Below are 15,796 nucleotides of genomic sequence, written 5' to 3'. Positions count from 1 at the left end.
TATATATTCCCATCAAAATGAAAACAGAGTAATTCATTCAGCTGCAAAATTTAGTAAAATGAGTTATGACAATCAGCAAAACAAAATGTTCTGAGAAGAGATGAAGATTCAAACATAAATACTAATTGTATCTGGAGAATCATTTTCCAAAATGTGGTCCACATAATACTGGTCTTGTGAAGTAGAGTAAGAAACTGTTTAGAGATTGACACATCTAGGAAACACCGACTAGACACTCCCCATATTGTTTATATATATTAGGTCTCAGTAATTTTCAGAAGGAAACTTGTTAACTTAGTATAATTCAGTGTAACATAGTAGTATCGTTTGGTGATGAGGACAACAGCTCTTTAAAAGAAAGAATTTATAACAGTGTATCTATGTGTAAAGATCTCTGGATAGTAGAAGTCCAGGAGACACTACTATACCATGACATTTTTGTGAGATTCAGTGTCTTGTTCACAGAACAAAACAAAAAATACATCTAATCAAGATTAAGTTAAAAGCAAAATGTTTACACCTCCTCTGAGCCCACCCTATTATCTTTTTTCTTTAACCACAGGCATTTCTATTTAAGAAATACGAGAATGCACCAGGGAAAGTTGTTGAAACCGTCATCCATGGCATGTGTACATGAGATCTACTGTACATATATGGGTGTGTTGATCCATTTTAAGGGGACTGTTTCCTGACGACTAGGAGAGCATGACTACTAGAAGCTCCTTTAGAGCATTCAGCAAATCATTCGCTGCCTCTCTTTCTCTCTCTCTCCTCCTTCCCTCCTTCCCTCCTTCCCTCCCCCCCTTGGAATTGAACCCAGAACCTTCACACTGAGCTTTATCCCAGCCATTTTCATTTTCTTATTTTGAAACAGGATCTCACTCAGTTACTCAGGAGGCACTCAAGCTTGTGATGCCCCTGCTTCAGCCTCACAAATGCTGATTACATGTGTACACAATCATGCCTTGCTCAGCATGCATCTTTTACTTGCACTTCCTAAGGACTTAATCCAAATGAAAGTGAATAGGTCCCCCATATTTATTACCTATTACTTTATGCAGATATAGGTTTACCCAAAGACTCCCTTCAGCATTGTTGTTAAAAAGGGGAGAATGGCATTGTGCCAATATTATGGACAAAGATTACAACATATGTCACATTATCATGGAAACATCATGTAATTTATCCCTAAAAGATACAAAGATTATAAACTCCTTAAAAGCAAGGATCACCATCTTACTGAGACAATTCTACATATCATATACAATCTAAACATGCAGTGAAAATGTGAATGAGTCATTGAGATGCAGTACATAAAAGACTCAGTAAAGGAATAAAAATTCAATAAAGTTGGAATATAAAAAGCTGGTAATCAACTGCATGCTATATATTAAATAAGAAGGTGTGAAACAGTTAAAAAATAAAAAGAATCTGGAGAGGCTAAAACTGTTAGAGAATGTTTTTGTTCTTGGTAACAGGAAAATTTTTGAGGTATCATTAAATCTAGACTCTATCTCACAAAAACCAAGACAGTCAATAAATCCTTTCTACTTATGTTTGTGTAGGTGTATGTTTGTATTTTAAACCATCTCCTCTGTTAGCAGTCAAATGGAGCAATAAGTATTATAAAAGGCATTGATTTATACTTCTGATAAGGATAGAAACTTAAATGCTCTCATTAGCCTTTGCTCGCTCCAAACTCACAAAATATCACTAAAGGAATTTCTGGGGGGAAAAAAGTAACAAGTGGTAATATCAAAAGTATTTTAGAAACAAGAAAATAAGCTGTAAAAAATAACTGATTAAGCAGATCCAAGTAAGCTAAATCCTTAAATGACAATGAGGAAAAGGAAATCAAACTCCCTTACAGATAGAACTCCCAAATGCCCAGAATTGATGAAATTTTGATACCTTGGAAGTGGGATGAAGATGGGCCTAAAAACAGGATAATCTGGAAGCCAATTTAAAAACAGTGAGGACCCCAGATTTTCTCTGTGAGAAATATGTCTCTCTTAGGAAAAAGTAAAGTGTAGGCTTTCCTGATGATCAAACATAGTTGAAGGCAAAGTCAGATTGCCCTAAACCAAGAAATTAGGTCAATATGCTTATTGAATGTTTATATCTCTTCTTCCTCATTTTAGTTCCTAGAATGCTGTCGGCCTGGCCTTCACCCTCCACTCAGAATGCCGGATTCTTATTAGATCTAAAAGAAAGACCCAAAAATATTGATAGAGAAGGATGTTTCATTAATAAACAGGCCTTGACACTGTTGACATTTTGTGTGAGATAATTCTTTCGTCATAGGGAGCTGTCCTGTAAAGTGTGGAATGTGCAACAGCCTCTATAGTCTTTGCTCAGTAGATGCCTAGTGGTATGCACTGCCTTTCCAGTCATGATAATCAGACCAAATGCTCCCTGGTGGGCAAAATCCTCCTGGCTGACAGCTACTGCTTTGTATTGAGACTCATAGTTGACAGGCTCAGAATTTCAAATCAGTTTCCTGGCTATTAAATGCTACAAACAGAAATCATGCATGGATGAATATAGATACTCTTGTAATTTATGCTTGAATTAATTAAAATTTTAGGAAGCATAATATGTTTTAGTTCTTCTGAACTAAGATTATTTTATTCTTCATAAAAATCTGAATTTTAAAAAATTCCTAAAAAATACTGCCTATACTTAAAAGTATCCTGAAATAATTAAAATGCAAAAAAAAAAAAAAAGCCAATATGATGTATCTATGGGGAATTGCTTGAGGTTTACTTTACTTTACATTTTTAAATAGCTTGCTCTTTTCACTCAGGAAACATTATTTTAATAAATAATAATCATACAAGAACAAGCAAAGTTAGCTAAGTGGACCCTCTTGGAGTATCTTTGAGGTCCTGATCTTAAAGAGATGAGTGTCTAAAATTAGTTTTAAAATGGTAAATTTTATTATGTTTCACACTCTGTCCTAGTTTTAACATTAATTTCAAAGTAGAGGAGGAAAAAATTCATTATTAAACTGTATTAATATATGAGGTACATGTTGCTTTTAAGGAAAAATCTTTTTAGGAGAATAATTCAATTTCAGAGTAGAAAGCTAACTCAAAAGCCATCTGTCAACCTCCCAAACAAGGAAAGAAACACTGATTCCTGGCTCATGTACAAGGATACAGCACTGCTACTTATTTTATTTATTTACTTATTTATTTGATTTTGGAAGGAGAAGCAGGAGGAAGAGGAAGAGAAGAAGGAGAAGGAAGAGGAGAAAAAGATGGAGGAGAAAGAGGGGAAGAGAAAGGGGAAAGAGAAGGGGAAACAGTAGCAGGATAAGGGGAGAGGAGGAAAAGGGGGAGGAGGAGGAAGAGGAAGAACAGAAGGGGAAAGAGAAAGGGAAGAGGAAGGGGAAGAGGAGCAGGAGAAACAGCAGCAGCAGCAGCAGGAGCACTAGCAGCTAATCATTTAGCACATTTGTGAGTCATCTAGAAACATGCCCAAATCTGATTTTTGTAACATTTACCTTTTGGTCCAGATATAAAGGAAATAAAATGGCTTTATCTTTAATTCCTTAATTTCAGTTCAGAGTTTAGTATAGTGCCCAGTAAACAAAGAAATACAACTATCTTGGGTCAAGTGGACTTCTTAAAAAAGAAGCCTGACTCATGCCTACATCTTAACAAAAACAACCTGCTCCAAGAGGACCATTCCAATGATGTCATATCAAGACGTGGGCAGATGCAGGCCTCTGACCATGATTACACAAAGCAAACCACTTTCTCCTATCCTGTGGATGCCAAAACATACCGTTTCTTCCTTCCAGCCCCTCTTAAAAACAGCATCATGCCATGCACAGATCTCCCTTGCATCTTGCCCACTGCTGTAAAGCATATCTATTAATTTTTCTTTTAACTTTCTGTCTTAGTAAATTCTTTTACCACCTACATTACCAGCCTCTAGAATGCTGTCCCATGTGGCATTCTGGTGTACTATATAGGGAACTTGTCCTGTCTCCCCTTTTCCTTTCTGTCACTCTCCACAACTGCTTAATTCCCCACTAGACATCCTGCTGCATGAGGTCATCAGACACCCAGCATTCATTTCAGCATTTATCCAGTGCAGAGAGTCTTTCCTTGTAGGCCCAGACTTACTAGCTGGACCGATTTGGTCCTAGAGCCATAGGCTCCAGTGGTAGGAGGCCCTCTAGTCTTGGTGAGAGGTGCCAGTCTAGAGCACACTTCGAGTCCCTTGCAGACAATGTAGGAGGTTTATCTCCTTTTAGGGATCCTTTTTAGGTAGACAGTACACCTAAACAGGGCCCATCATGGGTCTCATGCCCTCTATTCCCTATGATTCACCCTGGGATTTATTCTCAAAAACTGGTCAAAATTTGATCCTCAGACTCAAAAGATAGTATCTCACTTTCTTCTGCAATAACACTTGGCTTCAGTATAAGCTCTTGGACCAGAAAATTTGGCCTTTCAACAGTACCCTAAAGTATAATGCCATCCTACAATTGTATCTTTTGGTTGCAGTCTTGGGAAGGACTGTAACGTCCCTACATCCAGACCTTTATGTGGGGGCACTGGCCAGAGGTATGTATGAGATGAACATGAAGAGATAAGGACTTTTGAGGCCACTGGAATGCGTGATTAAAGATTAAAAACCTAAAGGGCCACAAATCCATGTAAGATCTAAACACACTGCCTTAAGGAATATAACCTCTGGCCTTGTCCTTCTCATACTATGACTTATCACTTAGACTGGCCCTTAGGTAAGTCATGTAGCAGACCATCCTGTCTTTACCCTGTCTTTCGCCTGTGTCCTCTACGTGAATTCCTGCACATACATCCTTCTTTTATCTTTTATCCTTGCTTCCTGGTTCTATCAATAAAAAGCCACAGAAGCTACAGTTTGGGATTTTTTTCCTGAGACTGTCTCATGCTGAGGGGTTACAGGCAAAAGGTAGACCCCTCTGGGCTCTGAGAGGTAAAACTGGACATGGACTCAGTAACTGCTTACCTTTTGTGCTGCACCATGGTCATGAACTGTGTGCTACTCTTTAAGGTCTTCTCACAGGATCCCCAACTGTAGGAGGGTAGCTACATGTGACTTTCTAAATTCTCACCTCCTAATCCTGAAACTTATGTCCTTACTTATTCTTCTGTCTTTTCTCAGACCTGACTCAACCCCCAACTTCCATTTCACTGGGAAACCAACCCTCTGCTACTCTGTCTATATCCTAAAGCCTTTTCACCCTTGCATAGTCACTCAGGAACTTCTTATAATAATAGTTCTTATAATAAATAGTAAAAATCTATTTCTTCTCATTCAGAAAACTTTCTTCCTTTCTTCAAGACACATGTATAGTAGCCAGCAAGTGCTGTCTTTTTCACATATGCATTGCATCTGGACCTTAAGCATACAGAATTGTCAGTAAAACTTTTAACATTTCTGCCATTATTTGCAGTACCATTCAGGTGGAAAAACCCTGCTGTTCATATCATCTTGCCACTTCAAATCTAGTTTGATCTACTGGTTTAAACTAAATAAACATTTTGTTATTGTATAAATAAAATACACTTGTACATCAGGTAGTAAGTCAATTGGTGGTCATTAACACTCTTTCCTAATCTTATAAGGGATCTAGAGTTATTTTTTAAATTTTTTGTCAGTGCTATTAAACTCTGTAAATGTATTAAATACAAAAGCCACATGATTTTAGTTATACTACTGAGCCATAGAATCTAATTTTTGCCTCAAAATTTAAAAGCTAAGTTGATATATAAAGAACTTTTACAAAGCTGTAATGTTAATTGTTTCTGACTTCTCTGTATGTTAAATATATTTATGTTCCCTAGATGCATAAGCCTTCTAAAATACGGAATTTAAGAAAAACACTTTGCTATACTGGTGCCTCCCCAAAAACAAAATCATTTATAACAATAAACTTTCTTGGGCCTACATTTATATGTTCTTGACTGTATTATAATAATTAGCTAAACACCATATATTTCCTAACTTAGTCAACAAAATAATAAATCTGTAAACAAGTAAGAGAACTCTAACAAATATTCTTACATACAACTTCCTGACAAAACTAAACTTTGATAATGTGTCATGGATTTTGCTCCCATTAATTTTGGTTTGCATTTCCCTTGCAAGACTCTGTTGTCTAGTAACATTCTTCAAGTGTATGACTTCAAGAAGATAGCCTGAAAAGAATTTTTTAAGATGATAGAGCATCCCCTGAAAGACAGGATATTACACTGACTCCTGGTATCCAGAAGAAATTACCATAGTCAATATTAGGACTCATTGCTCCCACTTCAAAATTTGTGTAACTGCATATCTAGATATTCAACAACTGAGGCCTAGACACCAAGACTAAGGAAGATAAAGAGCTAAGAGAATAGCCAATATTTTCCCCCTTGCATTCCAAAGTCAGACAGGAGGCCTCTGAAAGATCTTTCTAAGCCAGGTGAGCCACTGAACTTTCCAAGTAGGGAAATCATAGGTACTTCAAAGCCTAGAGACCAGCCCAGCCAGTACATATTCTACAAAAAGAACGGTCACTGCAAGATAAATGTTCCCAAAGCTTCCAAGGAAAGCCAAATGGTTAACAAAACCTTGATTTATGTTGGCATATGACAGGACTGCAGAAAGGAGTTCAGAGAGCCTAAAGGCACTCTTCAAGTTCCCCAAAAAATCCCTGAAGAAACTTAACTGACCTTAATAGTAAAGAAAGAGGTCAATTTTAAATAACTACTTAGTCTTAAACACCCAACAGGAAAGTATAACCAGAAAATAAAATAGTTAAGTCTTCATTATTAACACTAGATTCTAATATTAGCTGTGATAACAAAAAAGTCAAGAGGTATCTATTGCTACTTAAGGTTAAAACTGACATAGTCAGAGACCACTATATATACAAAGGACAAATAAAATCACTGAGTTCTCTTACCAGAGAAAAGACATACACTATGCTTGGGGAGGAAGTATTAATATTGAGTAAAAAGGACAGGACAAGTATTAAAACACATCAAGGGCTGGGGATTTAGCTTAGTAGTTCCGGCGCCTGCCTCCCAGGCAGAAGGGCCTGAGTTCAATCCCTGTTACCCACCTCCCAAAAAAAAGAATATAAAAACATATCTAGACCTTCCTGAAAGACACAAAACAATTGCATGATTAGGCCACCAAAGGGTGGACAGATTAGAATATTACCTGGTCATGGATGCCCTGGCTGCTCTCTTTTTGGAGCCATTTATATTTCTTATCACTCTTGCTCTCAGGACCACCTTATTTAACATGGTTGTGTGTTTTATTATAGGTTACCACCCATCAAGTCACAGATGATGATCCACCATGGACTCCAATCCTTCCTGCTTAACCCTTTCAATACACCATAGTCCTTGAGAAAAGGTTGCTCAAAGTTTTTGCTATCAACCTGGCCCCACTAACCCATGATGGCTCCAAACACTTAATCATGGCCTGTTTCTATCCATGTCCAGCCTAAAGCAGCTACTAAAGATGAGCTCTCCCTCTGAATATTAAAGATTTGACTTTGTTGATCTGTCAAAAGGGAAATGTGGTACCCAATATGGGCTACAGTACAGTCATTTTGGGTCTAGTGACCACCTTTAAAAAAAATACTCTGACTCACCATGATTTACCCCTACCAACATCTTACACAAACATCATGCCCCAGGTGGATCACACAGTGATTTCATAATCAGGATATGGGCAAATGTCTATGTGCCACTGACCATCCTTACACAAAGTAAGCAACTCCCACTTCCTCCTTCCAGCCCCTGCATACCGAAGCAAGCCATCTCCTCCTTCAATCCCCTTTAAAAACAGCATTGAACATGGCAGACCACTCAAGTATCTTGTCCAGTACTGTATGGCATATGTATTATGTATTAAGCTTTCCTTTGACTCTGCTTCTGTCTTGTTAAATTATTTTATGCCACCATGGGACCCAATGGCATTTTAGGCTCTGTTTTCATCCTTGACATTTCATAGCCTCCAAGATATTTCCACATCTTAGTAACATCATGAAAAAGGAAGTAGAACAGACTTCCTGAGACATTTGACAGAATATCACTCTCACCCAAAAAGCCTTCCTATCTGCACCTAAGTCTCTTCAAACACATTTTACTCATCTAAGTAGCTGCATTTTCAAAAGGGAAGGGCATATTTATGTAAAATTGGGTAAGTGGGACCAGGGATTTAGCTCAGTGGTTCTGCTGCCTGCCTCATAAGCACAAGATTCCACATTCAATCCCTGGTATCCAAAAAAAAAAGGGGGATGTGAACTAATCTTGATTGGCTATACTTATTAATAATCTCACACATGCAGCCTTTCACTAGCATTGTCATATCCATGGATATGACAGATTCCACCCTTCATCAATATCCATATACTCAGTGTAGTGCTCATTCCTACCTCAAGACCATGAGAGTAAAGGCATAATGATCTCTTCCTCCCCTACATATCTATTTGGAGATATTGTCACACCACAGCAAAGTGAATTAATAGCCCCGATTATAATGACAAGAAGAAGTCAAGTCATACTCAATTTATTTGTATTCTCAGCAGACACCCTAATTTCCATCTTTAAATTTAGAGCCTGTTTATCCATCCATTGAAAATTAAATGTTTCTAATAGTTAAAATCGTGATGAAAAACTATCATTTTACTCTAAACGAAAACTTTGTAGTATAAATTTGTTGTTAATTTCAGACCTATTCCTTTCTTTTAATCATTTAAAAGTCTTTAGCCCAATTTGAGTCAATTATTTCAAAGTTAATTTGTAAATTATATGACTTTTATAAGATAATGATGCAACATTTGAAGCAACATTATAATTTTTATTATACCCTTCAATAGACTTTTGATCTCTTTTATTTCTATTTGTATAACTCTGGCTCCCAGCAAGCCAGTCTTAGAGAAGATCCTATGTAGCAACCCATTCCCAACCCTAACCATGATACACCAAACAGTAATTTTTATTCATGCTATGACAGCTCCTTAGTCTTGCAGAGTTACAAGGCCAATACTTTTTGCAGCTATTAAGAGGATTCTGGCACATACACACACACACATACACACACACACACACACACACACACACACACACACACACACATGCACCGTTCCCCAGAGTCTGATCTCCTGGTATTTTTCTGCACATCATCCAACAGTCACTATGATCTGGAGTACAGCAGAGAAGTCATTTGTGGAGCCTTGGGTGTTTCTTGTGCCTTATCTCTTAATCAGCATTAATATCAAATTTTTACCCAAATTTAGTCTGTTTACTCTGTTTCTTCCATGATGGTATCTCTCAAAATAGAATCCTTAAGGATTTTGGTTTTTTTTGTATTTGTGGAGTTTGGAATGACAGATGAACTCTGTGCCACTGCTCTGAGGCCTGTTATCACTTGTTAGAGAGTTCTAAAACTATGGTTTTCAGGGGCCAAGGGTTTAGCTCAGTGGTGCCATACCTGCCTGGTAAGCACAAGGTCCTGAGTTCCATCCCAATTATAGGGTGGGGGGCTGGGGAGATGGTTTCCACAACACTGCTAGAAACTCAAATAACAAAGAGATCAAAAAGGGGAACAAAGGAGGAAGCACAGAAACAGAAAATCTCAAACCATCTTACCAGCATGTATCAATTATCAGTTTTAGAAGGCCTGCAAACATGTCAGCACCTCTGTTCAGGTCAGTCTCCTAGGTTCCTCTTCAGGTACATTCAGTCTCTGCCATCACTTTCACTTCTCTGTGCCAGCGGGATGGGGAAGAGATCTCCTGGGACATAGCTGAGCTACAGAGCTGTTGCTGTCCTGGCCTTAGAACAGTGAGATGGAGGTTTGTTTAGTTTGAATGGTTTGTCTAATTCTCTGAACATAAACTTGGCAGGAGGTTCTTTAAGTTACCAAGCAACTGAACATCTGACATGAAGCCATTTAACAGCTCTTTCCATAGATTACAAAAAGTTCCCAGAACAAATTCATGTCTGGTCTAGTGAAGAAAAAAAGAAAGAAACAGAGTCAGCCAAGAAGGGGGCAGGGAGAAGAAAGTAAAAGAGTGAAAGGAACCAGCAAGTCCTTATGACAAGTGCAAGCAGGAGAAAGAGAAAGGCACACTAAATGAAGGCACTTCAGGGAGGGAAAGAGGCACCCAGGGAAGGAGAATATAATAAAGGATGGTACAAAATGATCCCAGTGTGGCATATTCCACAAGCTTTAGGAAGCAGCCTTGTGGCAAAAATCAAAGGATGTCTAAGGTTTTCTCTTGTTATATAAAATATAAAACCCTCTTACCTTTTTATAATCAACTCCACTCAAGCATTAGTCTCCTGTGCACGGCTATTAAAATATGTGTAAGGATAAGGGACTAGCAAGCTTGAAAGACAAGGAAGAAGAAGTTACAAAGGTATCAGTTTATAACTTAAAATCCTCAGTATGGATTCTTGATCTTAATACAAATGAAAATTAAAACTGAAACACAATTTACAGAAACAAGCTAATTAGAAAGTAAGAGAGATCCAACATGGCTGACTAGAGGAAGAGACACATCAGAGATGCTCAGAGAAGATTCAATGAAAAGGAAGGTATTCTGAAGTGGAGGAGGGGCTTACACCCTGATACAAAAATTTAATAGGAAAGACAATATATGGAGATCAAACCAAGCATCTGGATAGTAGAAAAGGGGAAGCTGTGCTCCCCCCCCACTTTCCTCTCTGGAGCAGCCAGCAAGAGCCTATCACAAATAGTCTAAGGGACCGATCTGCACATTCTGGCTCCTCCACTCCATCCCTACCCCCAAACACTGGGGAATGCTGCATTCCTCCAGTGCTCACTGCAGGCAAGGAAGGTCCACTGACCCCAGACTCAGACCACAGAAAGGATAAACAAGCCCACAGTGCCCTAGCCTACTCCACTGATAGCCCAGCTCACATTCTCACCTGCTCACAGAGTCCATCCTGTGCATCCACATGCATAGACCATGTGTAGCTGCCTGCAAACAGACTGCAGCTAAGAAAAGCAGGACACCACACAGACATTCAGTCTTTATGGCATAGTGGTCACTAAGGAACTGCATGTGCATTCTCTCATCAAAGTGTTGGACCTGGGTCCCACTGGATTATTTCTTTTTTCTTCGTTTCCCTATTCCTTTTCTTCAATTCTAGTAATGATAGCAGTACTATTTTGTTATTTTTTTTACTTATTTCTCCCACATTTTAAACTCATCCTTTCATGTTTATTTCTTCCCAATATTCTTCTCTTCTTCAGATATTCTCATCTTCTTTCACATTAACGTTTCGTCATATTTTATTGTTTTTGCTCTTCCTTATCTTACCAAGCCCTTTGTCTTCCCTGGCCTCTTCTCTGCTTACAGGTGCTTCGATAAATCAATAGGTTCTGACAACCTCATGGCTTTCCTTAATCACAAACTGTACCTTCTTCCTCCTACATCCTGCCCTGTCCCCACAAATATCTTCTTAGAGCCCTCTACATCAACCCTTCACTCCAACTATAAAAGATCTCCAACAGAATATGTCTCCTGATCTAATTTTTTATCTATTATTATTTCTCCTATCTACCTCTCCATCTACTGACTTACACTCCTCTTTTTCCTATCCTTCCATCTCTTCCCTTTCTTTCTCCTTCCACACAGCAGACTAACTGTTAATAATAAAACAGTACAGACTATAAGATTACTGATAAAGGGTAAAAGTGAAATGCAAGGTTTAGTTCATATATGTGATCTGTTAATGCTATTATAACCACCAGTAATACTTCACAACAAAGTGACAGGGTCCAAACCATCTAAATTAAATAGCAGAAAGGTTAAACATAATCTCTGGACAAGTAAAATCATGAACATACTTATGGAAGGAAAACTCAGGCTAAAAAGATTTTCTTGGCTACAATCTCTTCTCACTCTATTTGAACTCAACCCTATGTGCATATGTGTGTGCGTGCATAAATCATATATATGCATATATAAAATACATACACACAGGAACATGGGCAAAGAAGGCAAAAAAGACACTCAAGGCCTCCCAACTCGCCCAAGGCAGATTTAGGGGGCACCAATGGAGAAGAAAGCAAACACAACATAGCAGAACCTTACAAACTGATTAAAGAAGAGGTAAGGAAACTTAGTTTAAAGAGGACATGGCTTAGGCCAGGGATTTAGATTAGTGGTTCCATCACCTGCCTCGCGAGTGCAAGGTCCCGACTTCAATCTCCAGTACAAAAAAAAAAAGGACATCACCCAATTTGTAAAATTATACAAAATGACCAATGCAGATATTAGAGAAGCAAGTAAAAAATTGGAAGAGCTGACCAAAACAGTTCAAAATATGAATAACAAATTTACCAAAGATATAATTCCATGAAACTGAATCAGACAGAAATGTGAGATATAAAAAAAATATAGAATTCATAAATTGAAAAAATGACCAACATGAAGACAGGGTTTCTGGAATCAAGGGTAAAATGGTAAATTATGGTGAATTACTTAGAGAAGCCTTAAAAACATTATGTGAACAAGAGAAATTCATCCAACATCTACTAGATGAAACTAATAAAACCAGCTTAAGGTTAATTGCAGTTAGAGAGAAACTAGAAGACACCACGTGAGGAATAAAAAATTTGTTTTACAGAAATCATAATAGAAATTTTCCCAAGTATGAGAAAATAGTACAAAATACAGTTAAGTGAAGCTTACAGAACACCAACCGTGATGAAAAATGAAGCTCCCCATGATACATTTTGGTCAATATGCCAGATGTCCAAAACAAACAAAAAAACAACAGAATCTTAAACGCTGCCAGAGACAAGCGAAAAAGCACATATAAAGGTAAACCCTTATTAATTATCTCATTAGGATCCTGTGTACTATTATAGTTTTTCACACCAGAGAAACTATTCAGTATTTCAGTTAAAGAAATCTCTGTATGAACATTAAAAATAGGGAATCCTAAAATAAAACTAAAAAGGAAAGCAAAAGAGAAAAGGCAATTAATAATGTGAAATAGGAAGTAAAGGGTTAAAGGTGTAGGAAAAGTGGGAAGGGTGGGGGAAAGGTAATAAGGGAGAGGGAAAAAATATGAGAAACAAAAAATGGATATAAAGTATTTGTAAACAGGGAGAGGAGGAGGGGGTGAAGGGAGGGCAGGGACAAGGGGAAAAAATGAGAATCAAGACCTATTATGTAAAGGTACGGGATCCCAATGATGAATGTAACTGTACTGTATACCTAGATTGTACCAATAAACTCAATAAAAAGAAAAAAAAAGGGAAACCCATTAGGATTACAGCAGACTTCTCAACACAGACTTTAAAAGCCAGGAGAGCCTGAAGTGAAGTATTTCAAGCCCTAAGGGCAAACAATATCCAACCAAGATTAACAAATCAAGAAACATTCTTTTGAAATAGATAAGGAAATAAGAATATTCCAAGAAAAGGAACAACTCAAAATATATATGAACAACAAGCCAGCAATCCAGAAAATACCCAAGAATATCCTAGACCAGTGATAGCAAACTTTTTAGGGCTTTCAACAGCCCTAAAAACAACAGCCCAGTGCAGCACATGTGCCATAGTTTTACCACTACTGCCCTAGACAGAGGTGATGAAACCAACAAAGCCAAAAATCCTGATGGAATGAATATATCAACCAAAGAAAATAGATAAATTTTTAAAAAGGAAAACAAAGGACTCATGAACAGAAAAGGAATGCAGGATTAGGAATACATCAATACCTTTCAACAATATTGTTCGATGTTAATGGACTCAACTTCCCAGTTAAAAGACATAGATTAGCAGCCTGGATCAAAAAACAAAATGCAACTGTCTAATCCAAAGAGATTCATACGTTCAAACTCAAAGGATGGAAAACAATATTTCACATACCAGGGCCACAAGAACAAGCAGGGATAACAATTTTACTCTGACAAAGTAAATTTAAAGAGAAAACTAATGACTAGAGACAATGCATACTTGTTAAAGGAACAATCCAACAGGAAGATACAACACTTGAAAAATACATATGCACCAAATACTAGAGCACCTATCATCATAAAACAATTACAGCTGGACATAAATCATTAAACAAACACAATCATAGTGAGTGACACCACTTTCACAAAAAGACAGATCAACTAAACAAAAAGTCAGTAGAGAAATATCAGAAGTGAATGATACCTTGGAACAAATGGAGTGAGATTCAACAAATAACCTAACACTGAATCTGAAGATACTCAAAAAACAACAACAATCTGAATCCAAACCAAATTTAAGGAGAGAAATCTGAATCAAAATCAGAGCAAAGATTAATAAAATCAAAGCTTAAATTTAAAAAAATACAAAGAATCAACCAATAAAAGATCTCGTTCTTTGAAAGGAAAAACAAAATAGAAAACCCTTAGTTAAACTTACAAAAGAAAGAGAAAAAAGACTTACATCAATGCAATTAGAAATAAAAAAGGCAAAAATCACAACAGACAATATTGAAATCCAGGAGACAGTAACTTTTATGAAAAGTTATATTCCAACAAATTGGAAAATCTTTAAGAAACAGACAGATACCTAGCTTCAAACAAATTATCCAAACTAAACCAAGACATAAAAATTCTGAATAATTCAATAACAAGCACAGAACTTAGGGCAGTAATAAAAAACCTTCCAACTAGCAACAGCTCAGGTCTTCATGGATTCGTTGGAGGGCTTCCAAACTCATTTCTGCAAACTACCATCACTCTGATCCCAAAAGGAAACAAGACTCAACTGAAAAAGAAAATTATAGGGCAATCTCCTTAATGAACATAGATGTAAAATCTTCATTGTGATATTGGTGAATAGAATACAATAAGTCATCAAAAGGATTATATATCATGACCAAATAGGCTTCACCCCAGTGCCACAAAGAATGTTCAATATATGCAAATCAATAAATGTAAAACACCACACAAAGAGAAGCAGTACCAAAACTACATGATCAAATAAATAGATGCAGAAAAATCTCTTGACAAAATCCAACACCCATTTATGATTTTTAAAAAACTTTAAGAAAATGAGTATAGAAGTACCTAAATCTAATAAAAGCATTTTGATAAACTAATCACCAGCATCATAATAAATGGGGAAAAACTGAAAGCTACGAGCTACCCCACTAAGATCAGGAATAAGACAAGGATGCCCACTATCACCACTTCTGTTCAACGTTGTACTTGAAACATTAGCCAGGGTAATCAGGAAAGAGAAAGAAATAGAAGGGATACCTATAGAAAAGGAAGAATATCATTATTTGCAAATGACATGTTCTACCTCATAGAAGACCCAAAATATTCCACCAAAAGACTCTTAGAATTCATAACCAATTTCAGCAATGTAGCAGGATATAAAAACAAAACATAAAAATCAACAACACCCCTGTACATTAATAATGAACTCACTGAGAAAGAAATTAAGAAAACTATGCTATTCACAATAGCATCAAGAAAAATTAAATACTAAGAAATTAATCTAACCAAGGAAGTAAAAGACCACTGCAATGACAGCTATAATGACTCTGAAAAAGGTGATTGAAGAGGACATCATAAAATGGAAACAATATTAAAAGCTGTTAGAGAAAAAGAAACAAATTATCTATAAAGGAAAACCCATCAGAATCACAGAAGAGGTTTTTCTCAGCTGCCTGCCTACCTGCCTGTCTGCGATCACCCGGCGGCGTGCGCGTGAGCTCCCGGCCTGCGCGACAACAGACCCAGGAAGGACCCAAGGACCCCAGAGGGGG

At 37.2% G+C, this 15,796-nt stretch overlaps 1 protein-coding gene across 8 annotated transcripts in view; it reads right to left on the bottom strand.

Annotated features, from left to right (window-relative positions):
• Positions 1-15,796, bottom strand: part of Akap6 (A-kinase anchoring protein 6) — a 577,020-nt gene that overhangs the window by 383,956 nt on the left and 177,268 nt on the right. The window contains exon 1 of one of the 8 annotated variants that reach the window (XM_033765128.1): positions 9,651-9,768. The exons of the other annotated variants lie outside the window; for them this stretch is intronic. The gene's annotated coding sequence lies outside the window, so the exon portion shown is untranslated. Of the gene's footprint in view, positions 1-9,650; positions 9,769-15,796 lie in introns of those variants that run through there. 8 annotated transcript variants of the gene reach the window in all.

This window comes from Fukomys damarensis, unplaced genomic scaffold (assembly GCF_012274545.1).
Source record: "Fukomys damarensis isolate Sample0158 unplaced genomic scaffold, DMR_v1.0_HiC HiC_scaffold_17, whole genome shotgun sequence".
Lineage (NCBI taxonomy): Eukaryota > Metazoa > Chordata > Mammalia > Rodentia > Bathyergidae > Fukomys > Fukomys damarensis.
Note: the sequence above shows the minus strand (reverse complement) of the source record. Positions and strands in the feature narration are given on the sequence as shown.